Here is a 15,934-nt window from a genome sequence, read left to right as displayed (position 1 = left end):
GTTCTTATGCCCCTTCTCTTTTATCTCGTAGGTTTATTTGGTGCATGTACACTTCTTCCGGTTCCTTGGACGACTTTTTGGACTCCGTAGACACCCACATCCTTCCCATGGATGACACTAGCGACCCCCCCCCCCCCCACTCCTTTTCCCGCTCATTCCCCCTCTGGGGAGGTCACCATGCCATACGAGGGTCCGTTGGACGCCCATCCTCCCGTCATGGAGGACCCCTTCGCGGTCCCGTACGAGGATCCTGTCCAGTACACCCCTCTGGAGACACTCGTCGCGGCCTCGACTTTGGCTCAGACCTCCGCGCAGGAGTTTGAGGAGGCCAAGGGCTATGTTGGATCTACGGCCGAGGTGCGCCTGCCTTCTTCGTCGGGGAATGTCACCGAGCCTCCGACACCCCTCTTCTTCGGGGTTCACGTGCAGTCCCTGTACCTCGGTTTTCGCTTCCCTATTCATCCCTTCGTCGAATCCTTCCTTAACCATTACGGCATCGCCCCCGAGCAGTTGGTTCCGAATGCCCATTACTTACTTCTTGCCTTCTTGCTTCGCTGCTACACCATTCGTGTCAAGCCCTACATGGACCTCTTCCAGAGTTTGTTTCAAGTCACCTCGTCTTCCGGCCAGGCCAGTAAGGGGTTCGTGGGTATAGCGGCCCGGGCACGTATGAAGACGTTCCATGACTTCAATCAGACCAACAGAGATTGGAAACCACACTTTGTCTTCATCTCGGTCGGCGATCGTCGCCCGTTCCTATCTTGGAACAACAGGTTTGTGCGCTACAGGGCCCCGCTTCAGATGGCCTCCTTAGCCCGGGACATCCACGCCTTCCGGGGCAATCGGGGAGAGATTGTTATTGGTGAGATGGTTACGACGGAGAACATGCGTAGCCAGGGCATTGTGTCGGATGGGCCGCTACCGCCACGTATTCGTTCGCGCCTTTTGCGTACGCCCCAGTCGGATGTGCGTCCCTTGATCGACTTGTCAGATGATGAGCCGCCAGAGCAGTCCTCGGGATCCTCGGACGAGGTTTTTGCCGAGCCCAGGTCCTCCGGGTCCGCTGCCGGCCCTTCACGTGCCTCTACTCGTGGTCTGTTCCCCCTCCTCCGCTAGACCATCGTTTGTATATATGACTTATGGATTGACCCTTGTTCGTTTCATTTTTCAGCGAGGCCTCCCATCATGTCTTCGTTCCGTGAGCGCCTCGAGCGCATCATGGCGCGTGGTCCCGTTGCGAAGAGGCAGAAGGTTACTGCGCAGCCTGGCGCGCCCCCTTCTGAGCCCGGTGCTCTCCCGCCGGGAGGGGCGCGGCCGCAGGCGAGTCGCCCCCCCGTACCGCCGGCAATTCCGCCCCCACTGCCGCCTGCCGAGCACACGACGCGGAGCTTGCCCGCTATTATTCGAGAGGCCCTCCGGACCTTCGAGGTATGTACTCTTGCTTGTGATTTCCTTTATTACACTTACTCCTTGTTGTTGTCTTGTTATGATTGTGCATCTTCTCAGGGTTGGGCCGTGTCCACCGTGGCCCTTGTTGAGGATGAGCAAGGTCGCGCTCGCGAGCTGGTTCGAGCCTTGGAGGCCGAGACCAGGCGGGCCGGTGAGGCGGTCAGACGTGATGCTGAGTCCCTGAAGGCCTTGGAGGCGGAGAAGAAGAGGCACGCAGAGGAGCTTGGACAGGTCATCCCCGCCTACAAGAAGTCTGATGAGTTCGAGCGGGATGCCGAGGAGTACGTTCGTGGGCGCAGTGGCGACATAGTCGCCTCGTGGCTAGCTAGTAACGCTGGGAAGGAGACGATTGCGGAGGAGAGTGCTATGGCCTTCCAGGTGGGCCAGTATGCTATGCAGCAGGAGATCTACACCGCCCTTCGTCAGAAGGGAGACGCCTTTGACTCGGCAGTCCTCGAGTTGCCGGGCGAGATGGAGAACCCCGAGCCAGTAAACCCTGCGGCGGACTTCTCACTATCACCCCTTGATCGCGCCGATGAGCCTGTGGAGCTGGTGGCCTCCTCGGGGGTTGTTTCACCCACTTTGCTGAGCGTTCACATCCCTGACTTGGATGAGGGGGCCGAGGGAGTGACCGTCGTCGTTGCGCCGTTGGCTGAGCTGCCACTTGCCACCGCACCGGGTTTGGATGAGCAGCCTTGATCGTGCTTGTTTTAGATTATCCTCCTATTTTGTGTAACCGGGCATAGACTTTGGATGTGGATTCTTGCCCTCTTTTGCTGTTTATGTTGCTCGATGACTCCTCCTATTTTGTCTTGCTAGGCTTCGAACGTTGGATCTTTATTATATGCTTGGGACTTATGTTTGATTATGTACTCCTGTAGCCGTGACCACGTTGGTTTTGTTTTTTTTTTTTTTTTTCGTGGGTGCCCGAGCAGCGCCGGGGTTCTCGACCTCGGCTTACGCCGAGGTACTAGACCTCGGTGCAAGCCGAGGTACATGCAGCGCGGTGCACCCCGGCAGTACAGCCGAGGTACACGCAGCACGGTGGACCCCGGCAGTACAGCCGAGGTACACGCAGCATGGTGCACCCCGGCTGTACGGCCGAGGCGGTACCTTGCTGCGCCCCGGTGTTGCCGGGGCATGATAGGACTATATTTCTTTCTTCTTCTTCTTCTTCTTCTTTTTTTTTTTTTTTTTTTTTTGCCTAGTGTTAGCCTCAAAACATAGTCCTACGAGACTACGCCATCGGGCTCCCCTTCGGGGTTGGTACGCGAGGTCGGACCTCGTGCCCCCTTAGGGTGCGTCAGCCGCTCGGGCTAAGTCCTTCCGAACTACGCCACCGGGCTCTTCCGTCGGGGTTGGTACACGAGGTCGGACCTCGTGCCCCCTTAGGGTGAGCCTAACCGCTCGGGCCTAGTCCTGTCGGACCAATCAACCGGGCTCCTCCGTCGGGGTTTGTACGCGAGGTTAGGCCTCGTGCCCCCTTAGGGTGCGCGCTAGCCGCTCGGGCCAAGTCCTTTCGGACTGTGCCCCCCGGGCTCTTCCGTCGGGGTTAATACGCGAGGTCGGCCCTCGCGCCCCCTTAGGGTGCGTCCTCCGTCGGGGTTAGTACGCGAGGTCGGACCTCGTGCCCCCTTAGGGTCCGCGGGGGAAGACATGAGTGAGCACTCATTCCCCTTTGTTCATGATTTTTTTTTTAAGGAGAAAGAATGGATGAGAACCAATGTTGTGATATTATTGCCGTTCACTAAAATAGCATTTCAAAATCCACCTTTCACGCGGCGGGTCTACTGGTCGAACTTCAGCAGGTGTTCTGAGTTCCAGACCCTGGCTATCATCTTCCCTTTGGGGGTCTTGAGCTTGTAACTACCCGGGCGGACCACGGCTGCTACAATGTATGGGCCTTCCCAGTTGGCAGCAAATTTTCCTCCCGCCTGGGGCTGCTTGCCTCCCTCCTCTTGAGCACGTAGTCTCCCGCTTGGAAGTAGCGGGGTCGTACCCGCTTGTCATGGTAAGCTTTGGTTTGCCTTTGGTAATTCTCAGCTCGGATCGCAGCTGCTTCGCGCCTGTCATCGATCAGGTGGAGGTCAGTTCTATGGTGCTCCTCATTCGTGCCGGGGTCGTAGTCCTCCTCCCGGCGGAAAGTTATGACTACCTCTGCTGGGGCTCGAGCTTCGAACCCGTAGGCCAAGGAGAAATTTGTCTCCCCCGTGGCCCTCCGGGGGGTGGTGCGGTAGACCCATAGAATGGCGTCGAGCTCCTCTACCCACGCCCCCCCTGCGGATTCCAATTTCTTTTTCAGACCGCCCACTATGGTGCAGTTGGCATTCTCCACCTGCCCATTTGCTTGGGGATAGCACACGGCCACCCGGCTGTGAGTAATGTGTCATTCTGCACAAAACCCCTTGAACTCTTGCCCCTCGAATTGGCGTCCGTTGTCGGTGATGAGTTGCATCGGGACCCCAAAACGGCACAAAATGTTTTTGTATACAAAGTGCTTGCAACGGACGCTTGTTATGGTTGTCAGCGGTTCCACCTCCACCCACTTGGTAAAGTAGTCCACTGCCACTATGAGGTACTTCCTTTTTCCCGACCCCATAGGTAGAGCTCCCACTAGGTCCACTCCCCACCTGGAGAAGGGGATGACCGAGCTGATGGGGGTGTAGCTCGTGGCGAGTCGGCCGGGGGTGACCTGGAAATGCTGGCAGGTCTCGCAACCCCTAGCGTAGTCGGCGTACTCCTTGGCCATTTTGGGCCAAAAGTACCCCTGTATAATGGCCCTTCGGGACATGGCGAAGGCCCCTTGGTGGGCGGAGCAGGTCCCCTCGTGGATTTCTTCCATGACCGCCCTAGCTTCGTCCGGGTATAGGCAGCGCAACAAGGCACCGTTATAGGACCTCTTGTAAAGTGTGTCCCCCATGATTACGTACGTGGGGGCTCGTCGTTTCACCAGTTTGGCATCGGCCTCGTCGGGAGGCAGTGCACCTGTTTTCTTGTATTCCTTGAGGTGGTCCAACCAGCAGGGAGGCCTGGTTTGCACGGGTAGGACCGGGTAGGCGTCCAGGCTCGACCTCTTGAAATCCTCAATTCGGGCTATTTTTGAGATATGCTCCGGGGCCCCTTGGGCGAGTTTGGATAACATGTCAACGTCTGTGTTCTAGTCTCGGGGCACCTGTAGGACCTCGTAATTGATCAGCTGCCCCAGGAGCTGGAACACCACGTCCCGGTACCTCCTCATCCTTTCGTCACTTGCTTCAAATTCACTTGTAACCTGTCCCACCACGAGCCTGGAGTCACACCGGATTTTGAGCTTTTCCACCCTCATATTTAGCGCGAGGCGGAGCCCCCCTAGGAGCGCCTCATACTCAGCTTCGTTGTTGGATAACTTGAACGCGAAGCTGATAGGCATATTTTACCCTCATATTTTAAGTACATCTTTATAATAATTTTGCATTAGTTATTTAATATTATCTAATAATTAGTTCTTTTTATATATAATGTTTAATATAATATATAATATATAATATATAGAATACTAATATATATATTTATTACGTACTATAATCTTTTATATATATATATATATATATATATATATATATATATATATATATATATTATGAACCTTAATATATATTAAGTTTGTGGATCCCATGATTGGAATTAGACAAACAAAAAATAATAATAATATATCATATGACTTTGTTTCAATTCGTTGGTCAGAGGAAATGGCGGAGCGATTCTCATGGAAAGCTTCGGACGTGCGGAGGAAAAGTAGGGAGCGGATGGTTGAAATTGATTTAGGTTAATCTAGAAAGTGTATAAATAGTATAAGTGTTTTATTGTAAAACGTTCATTCTTCTCCTCTCGAATATTCTTTAAGGTGTGTTAGCATTTCTTGTTTGATATGTAGTGGCTATATTAAGTAAGCAATAAACCTGCGAGTGTTTTGAGCCATTGACCGACACTTCGGTCTTAATTTCTTTCTATTGTGCGCTTTCTTCCATAATTTTTTTTCTCTAGAACTTGCCTTGATTCTCTTTTAATGCTAATTAGACCTTGCATGATTCAAGTGTGATTAAGGCCATTATTTGATCTTGAGCCTCACTAGCCAAATAACCGGTTTGTCCTATGATTTATTTTCCTTTGTTAACCCACTTTGAGCTTTATGGCCATTCTTTTCCTTATTTTGAACCACATTACAAACCTTTTATATCTAAAAATAATACATTGACCTAGCTAGATAACTAGGGGAGCAAATTTTGAATTATTCTTGTATTGTGCGTGAGGTTATGAAGAATAAGTGTGGGGGAGGTCACATACTTCTGTTGGTATGATTGAGAGTGACACTAGTACAAAAAACCACATCAGCTACACCTTTAAAAGTGTTTCCGCTACACCTTTACAGGTGTAGCGAAATCCAGTGTCACTGAAAATGCCTAGCTTTCCGCTACACCCATAGCGGGTGTAGCGGAAAGCTAAAGATATTAATTTTTTTTTCTTTAAATATTGACTTTCCGCTACACCCTCTCCGTTGAGGGTGTAGCCGAAAGTCATTTAAAAAAAAAATTCAAGCCTTTCCGCTACACCCTCTGCGTTGAGGGTATAGCGGAAAGTATTATTTAAAAAAAAAAAAATCAAAATCATGATATCTTCATATTTTGGGTCAGCCTGAGCAATTTTTTTCCGAAGACACAAACATCATTGTCACCTGCCAAACAAGTTTCAAGTCAATTTTAACAAGCCCAAAAAATGATGGAAGAAGTCTAATCATTTACTAATTAAGAAGAACAAAGTGGAAAGAATTAAATTCATTCCAAATAGAATATTAATGATGAGATGCTATAATGCTTCCAGAATGACAGTCACTTGCAATAACAAATATTATTTGGCTATAGAAAGGATTGGTATCTTCTCAGATTGCTCAGTAACAATAAATCACAAGACAGTTAGGATTTGACAAACCAATTAATTTGTGAATAAAGCCTAATAATCATCTAAAACAACCCATTTATTCTAGAGTAAAACACAACTTGTAGAATACAAATTAAATGACAATTACTGCAAAGGATTTACCAGCACGAATGCAAGCACCAACTACAAGGAAAGTGTAGCCCAAGCTCAGGAATAGCGAAACCAGGTTGATATGCCTGAGGGAGTGGAAGGATGGAAACTGCGAGAGAACTATCTGGACTCCCGTTACTATTGCTATGATGTCATACAACTTCAACGACCCATAGGGTGAAAGGTTCGAGTACACGATCTTGTACCACCAAATGCAAAACAAAAGAGGCCGTTAGAATCAATATAGTTACAGAATAAAGAGCTACAGAATGCTTCATTTATTTACTTGGCATGCTGTGTTCCATCATATAATCTGAACAATGGACCAGTTAAAATATTTATATTAAAATCACTATATAACGGGGCTTTAAAATCAATATAGCTACATAATGTTCCATTGTGCATGAGTATTTCCTGTAGAACTACTTTTGAGAAACTATATATAGACAAAGTAACCCATGGTAATCACTTAAAAGGTCTCCATTAAGAGAATAAAGTCAGTAATTAATATCCTATAAAGAGACTACACTGTATACCTGGATGCATTCTCCAGCAAGCAAAAGTGCTCCTATGCTAATTCCAGTGTTAATGGCTGTTTGAATGAATATTACAAAATAAAACATCCATCCAGAACCTGCAAGAAAACAGATCAGCAAGCTGCCATAATAAACTGCCTTTCTCTATATTAAAGTAAGTCCAGTCTGATGAGTCTGAAAGTTGTCTATGAACTTATACAGATATGAAACATGTTCAATAATTTGGCTTCTAAAGATATCTTTAAAAATTTTCAAGTGCAAAAACATACATGAGGCTTCACTCATGATCAACACCACCACCTCCTATGTGTGTGTATGCCCACCGTCGACCACTAACACCTCTACCACCATTACCACCTAACTACCTATGCCCACAACTAATCAATACCACCATTCTATTTAATCTTATTATCCCACCTTGAGATCCTTCCGCATGACAAGTCTTGAGAGCTTAAAATGAGCTGTAGGACCATCAGGTAACCCTATGATGAGTAGAGCATCTATTGGGGGAAAGAAAGTCAAATAACTAATCAATAAAAAGCATCAAAATTGAACAGCAGTTACAGTCAGTAGAAACATATGAAGAGTTAAAATTAGAAGCAACAAAAGTAATATGGCTCAGAATACAAACTTGGTTCCCAACGATTAGTGTGTACAACGATAATGGAAGTAAAATCCCTTCCTTTTGCATATTTCACAATCTGAAAAATCACATGATTATATAAAACTTAGAAATAAATACACTTTATTTTGTTAGGTAAAAATAAGAAGCTAATATGTGGCACAGAAACTCTAAAATACTCCACAAATTAGAAAGGCAATGGTTAAACAAGGTCAGTAAAAGAATTATTCATTTCAGTGTGAAACATAGCAGACCCCTATCAAATTAGAAAGGTAATTGTTAACCTCTTCATCAAAAGGTTTGCAGACAGTCTCATCAGCCTCCCTGGTATTCTCTATAGTGCGGGGATCTTCTTAGGAGGAAGCTAATGATAAAAACACAACACAAAGCATACGCATCATTAGAATCAAATGCATTTAAAATTTCAAAACAGGAAACACTACAACACCCTAGAGTGAATAAAACTTACACAGCATATTAGGGATTTGAAATTGAAGGTTTGTCTACATTTTTCCCCCATTGGAGTAGGGTTTAGCTAACTGCTGTGCGGGGAAAACTTATTAGGGATTTGAAATTTGAAGGTTTGTCTACGAATCGGACCTTATCGCCTTGTCGGGAGCCGCCGTCGAGTTCGGTAATGGCGGTCGGCCGTCACTATGAGTTTATGAGTAAGGGCGGCTGAGGCTTCGGCGGTGGCGTCGGATGGCAGCATCGGCGGAGGAAGGGCGGCGGCGGCGGAACGTTGGCGGCCGAAATGGAGAGGAAATGGCGAGGAGAGGCGTTGGCTATGGTCCAAGGCTTGGAGGAGAGGAGAGGCTGTAGACTTAGCGATGGAGAAGAGGGAATGGAGGAGAGGAAATGTGGTCTTGCCAATCTGATCTGTTTTTTTTTTTTTAAAGAAATAAATAAATTTCCCTTGACTTTCCGCGGCACCATCAGGGGAGATGGTTGTCGCGGAAAATCATTTAATAAAAAAATAATAATTTTTTTGCGGCACCCTCTCTCTGGGTGCCGCAGAAAGTTTTTTAATTTTTTTTTTATAAATAAAATTACTTTTCACTACACCTTTAAAATAGAGGTGTAGTATATTCTTATTTTTTTTTAACTATACACTACACCTTTATTAAGGGGTGTAGTGTAAAGTACTACTTATATGTGTAATTTTGTAGTAGTGTGAGGTGGGTGTTGCACCTTCGTTGTCAATTTGGTTTTGGCTTTTTATGCAAAAAAAAAAAAAAAAAAAAAAAAAAAAAAAAAAAAAAAAAAGTATGGAAATTGGAAAAAATGAAATGGAAAAATGGAGAATATATGTTTGAAAGAGAAAAATATTGCTGAAATAAATGAGAAAGAATCAGCAATTGATTTTGAGTTGAAGTTACATCTAAATAAATGAAGTAAAGGGAAATTCTGATACTACTGAGGAAGTGTTCTATACTTTCGAGAATGATACTCATGTTGGAGCCTCACTAGGAGTGTTTTTGAATGGAAAATGAAGGTGTTCGATTCTGTGTATTTATTTGCTCTTCTAGTTTGAAGGTTTTGTTTAAGCTACTTTCCTAAAATAGTCCCTACCTTAACCCTAGCCCCATTAGAACCTATGGAAAGCCCTTATGATTTGTGTCATGCATGGCTCTTGTAGTGGTGATTGAGAATACATGCAAGCCTATGGTAGAGCAATTTTATAGGAATGAATTTGAGTGAAATTTATACCCATCAAACACTTGAGTGATGAGTGATATTCCTGTGAGGGCTTCCTTATTTAGTTCACTCAATTTTCAGACAGGGGTGTTAACTTATTAATTGCAGGGTGCTTCAGATTATTGTTCATGATATGTTATGAGTTTTTGGAATTTCATTTTAATTTACTTCGCGAATAATATTTTTGCTTGGGGACAAGCAAATGTTTTAGTGTGGGAGAATTTGATAGGCATATTTTACCCTCATATTTTAGGTACATCTTTATAATAATTTTGCATTAGTTATTTAATATTATCTAATAATTAGTTCTTTTTATATATAATGTTTAATATAATATATAATATATAATATATAGAATACTAATATATATATTTATTACGTACTATAATCTTATATATATATATATATATATATATATATATATATACATACATATTATGAACCTTAATATATATTAAGTTTGTGGGTCCCATGATTGCAATTAGACAAACAAAAAATAATAATAATATATCATATGACTTTGTTTCAATTCGTTGGTCAGAGGAAATGGCGGAGCGATTCTCATGGAAAGCTTCGGACGTGCGGAGGAAAAGTAGGGAGCGGATGGTTGAAATTGATTTAGGTTAATTTAGAAAGTGTATAAATAGTATAAGTGTTTTATTGTAAAACGTTCATTCTTCTCCTCTCGAATATTCTTTAAGGTTGTTATTAATGTCCATTCGTGGATAATTTCTTCTAGTTTGGTTTAGTGAATTGAAGCCCAGGAGTTCATTACGCTGTAAGGTTATTTATTTATTTTTATTATATATATTTTTATGCATTTGAGTATTAAATATTCTTCTAAGTTATTTGAAATAATTGTGTCATTTAATTGCTAGGAAGGCCTACTAGTTATTTATTTGATATAATTATTTGCTATATTAGATAATGTTGTGCTACAAATTATTCTAATATTCAGTAGCAACTGAGGTTAATTATTGACGGCTTAGTGATAATTAGTCTCGGGTCGAATATTTTTCTAAGTTAAATGCAACCGCTTGTGCTTGTGTTATTTAGTTTGTCGGTTTTCCTAGTTCCTATTGCTGCTATTAAATTAAATCTATAGCGCTTGTCTTAGATTATTTAGTAGTTAGGGGTAATTAAACCGCTTGTGCTTTATTTACCTACAACTAAGGGAAAACGGAAATGAAATAATTTCACGACAAATATTCAATTGCATATTAATTACTTTATAAATCAATGACCAGTGTTAAATTCCGGTGGTGGATCTTTACTAACCAAGGTTTCTTATTATAAGTGTTTTCGATATATTATTTTCATTGCTTTATTCGTTCAGTTAAATTACTTATTTATTTAAATTCTCTTTTATTTTATCTTTGTTCTCGATATATTCCAAACCCCCCTACCTTTAATTTGAGCACAAAAGTTAAACTAGTTACTCCTCGTGGGATCGATCCTTACTCCCACTACTACGTTTGTAAGGTTTTAATTTGGGAGCCTACGACAGCTCACCAGAAGCGGAGGGCGTAGTAGGCGCGGAACCCCTCCGGGGTTATGAGTACGACTCCTCCCCCACAGCTTTTGGCTCTAGAGGACCCGTCCGTTGATCCCGGACCCGCTCCGTGGCCTCCTGGGCGGTACACTCGACTATGAAGTCAGCCAATGCCTGCCCCTTGATGGCGGGTCTGGGCTTGAATTGGATGTCGAACTGGCTCAGCCGCATGGCCCACCTGACCAACCTGCTGGCCGACCCCGAGGCCCTCAGCACCGCGTCTAGTGGCTGATTTGTGAGGACCTGTACGGGGTGGGCCTGGAAGTAGTGGTTCAGCTTTTTTGCCGTCGCATCTACCGCAAAGATGGCCTTCTCCACAGGTGTGTACCTGACCTCCGCCCCCCGTAGAGCTCGGCTCGTGTAGTATACGGGCCGCTGGACCCCCTCGTCGTCCCGGACTAGCACGGAGTTGACCGCGGCCTGCGAGATGCCCAGTATAGGTATAAGACCTCCCCCTTAACGGGTTTGGCCAGGGGAGAGTGACATCAGGTACGTCTTGAGGTCCTCGAACGCCTTCTGGCACTCTTCGGACCACTCGAAGCCCTTCGTCTTTTTGAGGACTCCAAAGAACGGCAACGATTTCTCGGCCGACCTCGAAAGGAAACGGCCCAAGGCTGCCAACCGGCCGTTGAGGCGCTGGACCTCCCGGAGGGACCTCGGAGGTTCCATGTCCAGGATGGCCTTGACCTTGTCGGGGTTGGGCTCAATGCCCCTCTTCGAGACCATGTACCCCAAAAATTTCCCCCCGTGTACCCCGAAGGTACACTTCTTGGGGTTCAACCGTAAATTGAAGCGTTGCATAATCGAAAATACCTCGGTAAGGTCGTCCGTGTGGAGGTCGGCGTCGGTGCTCTTGACGATCATGTCATCGACGTAGGCCTGGAGGTTGCGGCCGAGGACCTGCTTGAACACCTTGGCCACCATTTGGGTGTAGGTGGTGCCTGAATTTTTCAGTCCGAAAGCCATGACCTTGTAGCAATAGACCCCCTCTGGCGTGGTGAAGGCCGTCTTCTCCTCGTCGGCCTCCTCCATGAAAATTTGGTGGTACCCCCTGAACGCATCTAGGAAGCTCATAAGGGCACAACCTGCAGTCTCGTCCACCAGCTGGTCAATGTTGGGGAGGGGGAAGGGTTCCATAGGGCAGGCCTTGTTAAGGTCGGTGTAGTCCACGCACATCCTCCAGGTGGGTGGCTTTGGGGCGAGGACTAGTTGGCTAACCACATGGGGTATATGACCTCCCTGACATGGCCGATCTCTAGCAGGGTGTCGACCTCCTTTTTGACGAACTCTCTCCTCTCAGCGGAGAGGTACCTTTTGCGCTGCTGGACTGGCTTGACCGCGGGGTCGACAGCCAGCTTGTGCGTGATCACGTCTCGGCTCAGGCCCGGCATATCCTCGGGGCCCCATGCGAAGACCTCCTTGTAGTTCCTGATGGTGTCGATTATCCGTGCCCGGAGGTCGGCCGGGAGGTCGACCCCTACCTTCACGACCCGGTCAGGTTGGCTGAGGTCGAGGATGACCTCCTCTGTCTCGACCACGGGCTCGGCCCGAGGTCGACCTGCCTCCTCCCGAAACGCCTTCTCAGCAATGGTATGGACCTGGATGTCCTTCTGACCAATTTGGCGGCACGCCTTCAGGTAGCAGCTGCGGCTCACCTTTTGGTCTCCCAGGCGACCCCAACCCCGGTTGGTGTCGGGAACTTGAGGCATAGGTGCTCCATAGAAATCACACACCTGAGGTCCTCCAGGGCGGGCCGGCCGAGAATAATGTTGTGGGCGCAACTGATCTTAACGACTACGAACTCGACCTCCCACCTCCTGGTGTGCGGTGGGGTGCCTATCTCCACCTTTAAATTGATCGACCCCCCCGTTTCAATTGAATCCCCCGTGAACCCGGACAGAGGGGTCCGTACCTGTTCCAGCTGTCCTCTTGAGAGTCCTAGCTGGGTGAACGTGTCGTAGTACATGACGTTCACCGAGCTACCCGTGTCTACGAGCACCCGGTGCACCACCACGTTGTTGATGTCCAGCTTGACCACCAGGGCGTCTTGGTGGGGGAGGGGCCCATCTGGCAGGTCGGCGTCGGTGAACGTGATGGGCTCCCTCTTTGGTTTCTTCTCGTGGGGGGTACGTGTGACCTCCCCCACGTACAAGCTCCTCGCCCACCTCTTCCGCTCAGCTAGCGAGTCCCCTCCCTCGGGCCCCCCAAAGATGACGTAGATGGTCCGTTTCTTCGGGGGCTGGGAGTCCTCCGTCGTCTTCTCCTCCTCCTCGGAGTGGTGGTCCCTCTTATGGGGAGCCGCGGTGGATGGCGCCTGGCCACCCCCCTTCCTCCAAACGTTGCCTGGCTTCTGGCCCGGCGCCTACCCTTGTGCCTGCCCTTGCGCCTGGCCGGGCCTCTTAATGAATTGGCCGAGGTAACCCATTTGGATGAGTTCCTCGATTTGTCTCTTTAAGAGGATGCATTCGTCCGTATCGTGCCCTTTCTGCCGGTGGAACCTGCAGTACTTGTTGGGATCCCCCTTTACCGATATCTTCATGCACTCCTCCTTCGGGAACACCACGATTCCCTGGTCCTCCGCGTGCGCCAAGATGGTACCCACTGGTTGTGTCAGCGGGGTGAGATAGCGTGTGGGGTTCAGCCTGGGCCCCTCAGCGTACTCACGTCGGTGCGGCCGCGGCGCCTTGCGCTCCTCCTGGGGTGCCTTGTCTTTCCGACCTCGTCCTTCCTCCTGCTCCTTCTTCCTCTTCTCGGCAGCCTCGGCGTCAGCGTACCTTGCTGCCTTGTCCATCAGGTCGTTATAGGTCCTGGGGGGTACCTGATGAGGTCCTGGTGAAAGGCGCCTGACCTCAAGTTGTTTCGGAAAATCACTATGGCCGACTTCCCATCAAAGTCGGCGACCCCCATGGCCTCTTTCTTCCACTTGCTGAGGTACTCGGCGAGTGATTCCGAGCTCCCCTGTTTCAAATCACACAGGTCGGCAATTTGCTTCTTCCGCTGTATGATGGTGACGAAATGGGATAGGAACTGTCGGGTGAGGTCCGCGAAGGTGGAGATGGACCCTGCCGGGAGGGACCCGAACCAATCATGCGCCTGCCCGTCCAGGGTGGCGAAGAACCCCCTGCATAGGATGGCATCTGTTGCCTCGGTGATCATCATGGCGGCTCTGTACCTGGTCAGGTGTGCCCGCGGTTCCGTGGTCCCCGAGTATGCTTTAATGGTGGGAAAGCGAAAATCTCGAGGTAGGGGCTCCGCCATGATGGTGTCTGCGAATGGGGAGGCCAACACGTCCTGGGGCTCCGGAGACCCGTCCCTCTCATCAATCTTCTTCTGGAGCTCGTCCATCCTCCTCTGCAGCTGCTCGACCTCTACCCGATGGGAGCTCAGAGCTCTACCTTTCGTTTCACCCGATCGTTCGACCTGGGAGACCTGCTCACGTCGCGGGTGGAGTCGGGGGACCCGACCTGCTGGCCCGAGCGAGGCTGCCTCGTGTCGCGGCTGGGCGCGGGGCCCATGGCTCGGCAACCTCCGAATGACCGATCCCAGTCGCGGCGGCCGGCGGGAGCATGACTCCGCCGCTGGTGGCCCGTTGGCTGGCCTCGGACCCAACCTATCCCGAGCTATCACGCGATCGCCCAACCTCTCCAGGGCGGGCCTGGTTTGGGTTGGTGCCCTTCCATCGTCGTCACGCTGGCGGTCTCGGCGGGAGTCTCCTCTTCCCCGCCTCTCCGATGGTGGAGGCGAGTTGACCTCCCCCTGGGTGACAGGTGCCCGGGGTGGTCAGGTGCTCGGGCCGCTGCGCCCCCGGGTGGGGGGAGGCGGAGGCGACGCCGGCGCCCCTCCGGTGGCGCCTAGGGCGGCTTGTTCCTCTGCCTGGAGGCCCGCCGCGACGCGCGCCACCGCGGTGGAAGCTTGCTCGAAGACCGCCACCCCCTCCCGGATGAGTGCGCGAGCCGGAACGGGGGCGAAGGGGGGTGGTGGCGGCGCACCACTGCTACGGTGGTTGGTGAGCTGGGCCCTCAGATCCTCGCCCGACCTGGTGGAGGCAGCCGGTTGGATGCTGGGGGCGGGGGCCCCGTTGGGGCCGTTCCCATTCGCGACGAGCTGGGTGCCGCGGGAACCGTTGGTATGACGAGAGCTGATCTCGATCTTGCCATCGCTATGGATGAACAATAATGGGGAAAGCGCTTAAGCTTGTACAACAGCTCTCAACAAGAGCACCAATGATGGATTTAATTAACCCGGGGGGACCCGAATCACTAAATCCGGATAGAATATGAATAATAAATAAGTGATACGGAATGATATAACAAAGACCGTGAGACCGTATATTGTATTAAATGTCGTAGAATTGGGTATTACAGTGGTATTTCAGGACAAAGTAAGTAAGAACAGTAGATCGTGTCTTAACGAGACAAGGTGGGGGGCTTTTATACAACCCCCACCCCTAACCGCCACCCCCTAAGGCGGGGGTGGTTAGATCCGGGTTGACCGTGCCCGGTCTCGCGACCGGGCCGCACTGTGGGGCCAGGCCGAGCCCATGTGGAGGTCGGCCGGCCCCCTGGAGAGGCCAGCCCGGCCTCCAACGTGGCCCATGCGGGGGCCACGTGGCGAGGCCTCGGCCGGGGCGGGTACGTTGCGCCGCCCCGGGACCCGTTCCTGCTTCGCGCCCTCGGGTCGGTTCCTAATATATCCGTCAACTACATATAAATAATACGTTAACTATAAATACATAATATGTTAATTATAGACATATAATATGTTAACTGTATATACATAATATGTCGCTAACATATTATGTGCTTTTAATTTATTTACAGATTATAGATATATAATTTATTAACGGAAGATACATAATATATTAATTTTAGATATATAATTTTTTGAACAAGATTCACAATGTGAGACAGCATATAATTGATGTGTTTGATGCTATTTTGCTTGATATCCCCGCATCATTGTCTAATACATTCGAATGTAAAAAGTTATGTTGATGAAATTGTTGTATTATAG

The 15,934-nt window shown here is 48.7% G+C and overlaps 1 long non-coding RNA gene across 1 annotated transcript; it reads right to left on the bottom strand.

The window, feature by feature from the left end:
• Window positions 1-6,517: 6,517 nt before the first annotated feature.
• Window positions 6,518-7,171, bottom strand: LOC109191040. Its single transcript, XR_002055853.1, has 2 exons — window positions 7,050-7,171; window positions 6,518-6,712 (listed from the first exon to the last, which is right to left on the bottom strand). It is a non-coding gene; the product is annotated as an uncharacterized LOC109191040 (long non-coding RNA).
• Window positions 7,172-15,934: the final 8,763 nt, after the last annotated feature.

Source organism: Ipomoea nil, unplaced genomic scaffold, assembly GCF_001879475.1.
Source record: "Ipomoea nil cultivar Tokyo-kokei standard unplaced genomic scaffold, Asagao_1.1 scaffold1612, whole genome shotgun sequence".
NCBI lineage: Eukaryota > Viridiplantae > Streptophyta > Magnoliopsida > Solanales > Convolvulaceae > Ipomoea > Ipomoea nil.
The sequence above is the reverse complement of the archived record's forward strand: the minus strand, read 5'-3'. Positions and strand labels throughout refer to the sequence as shown.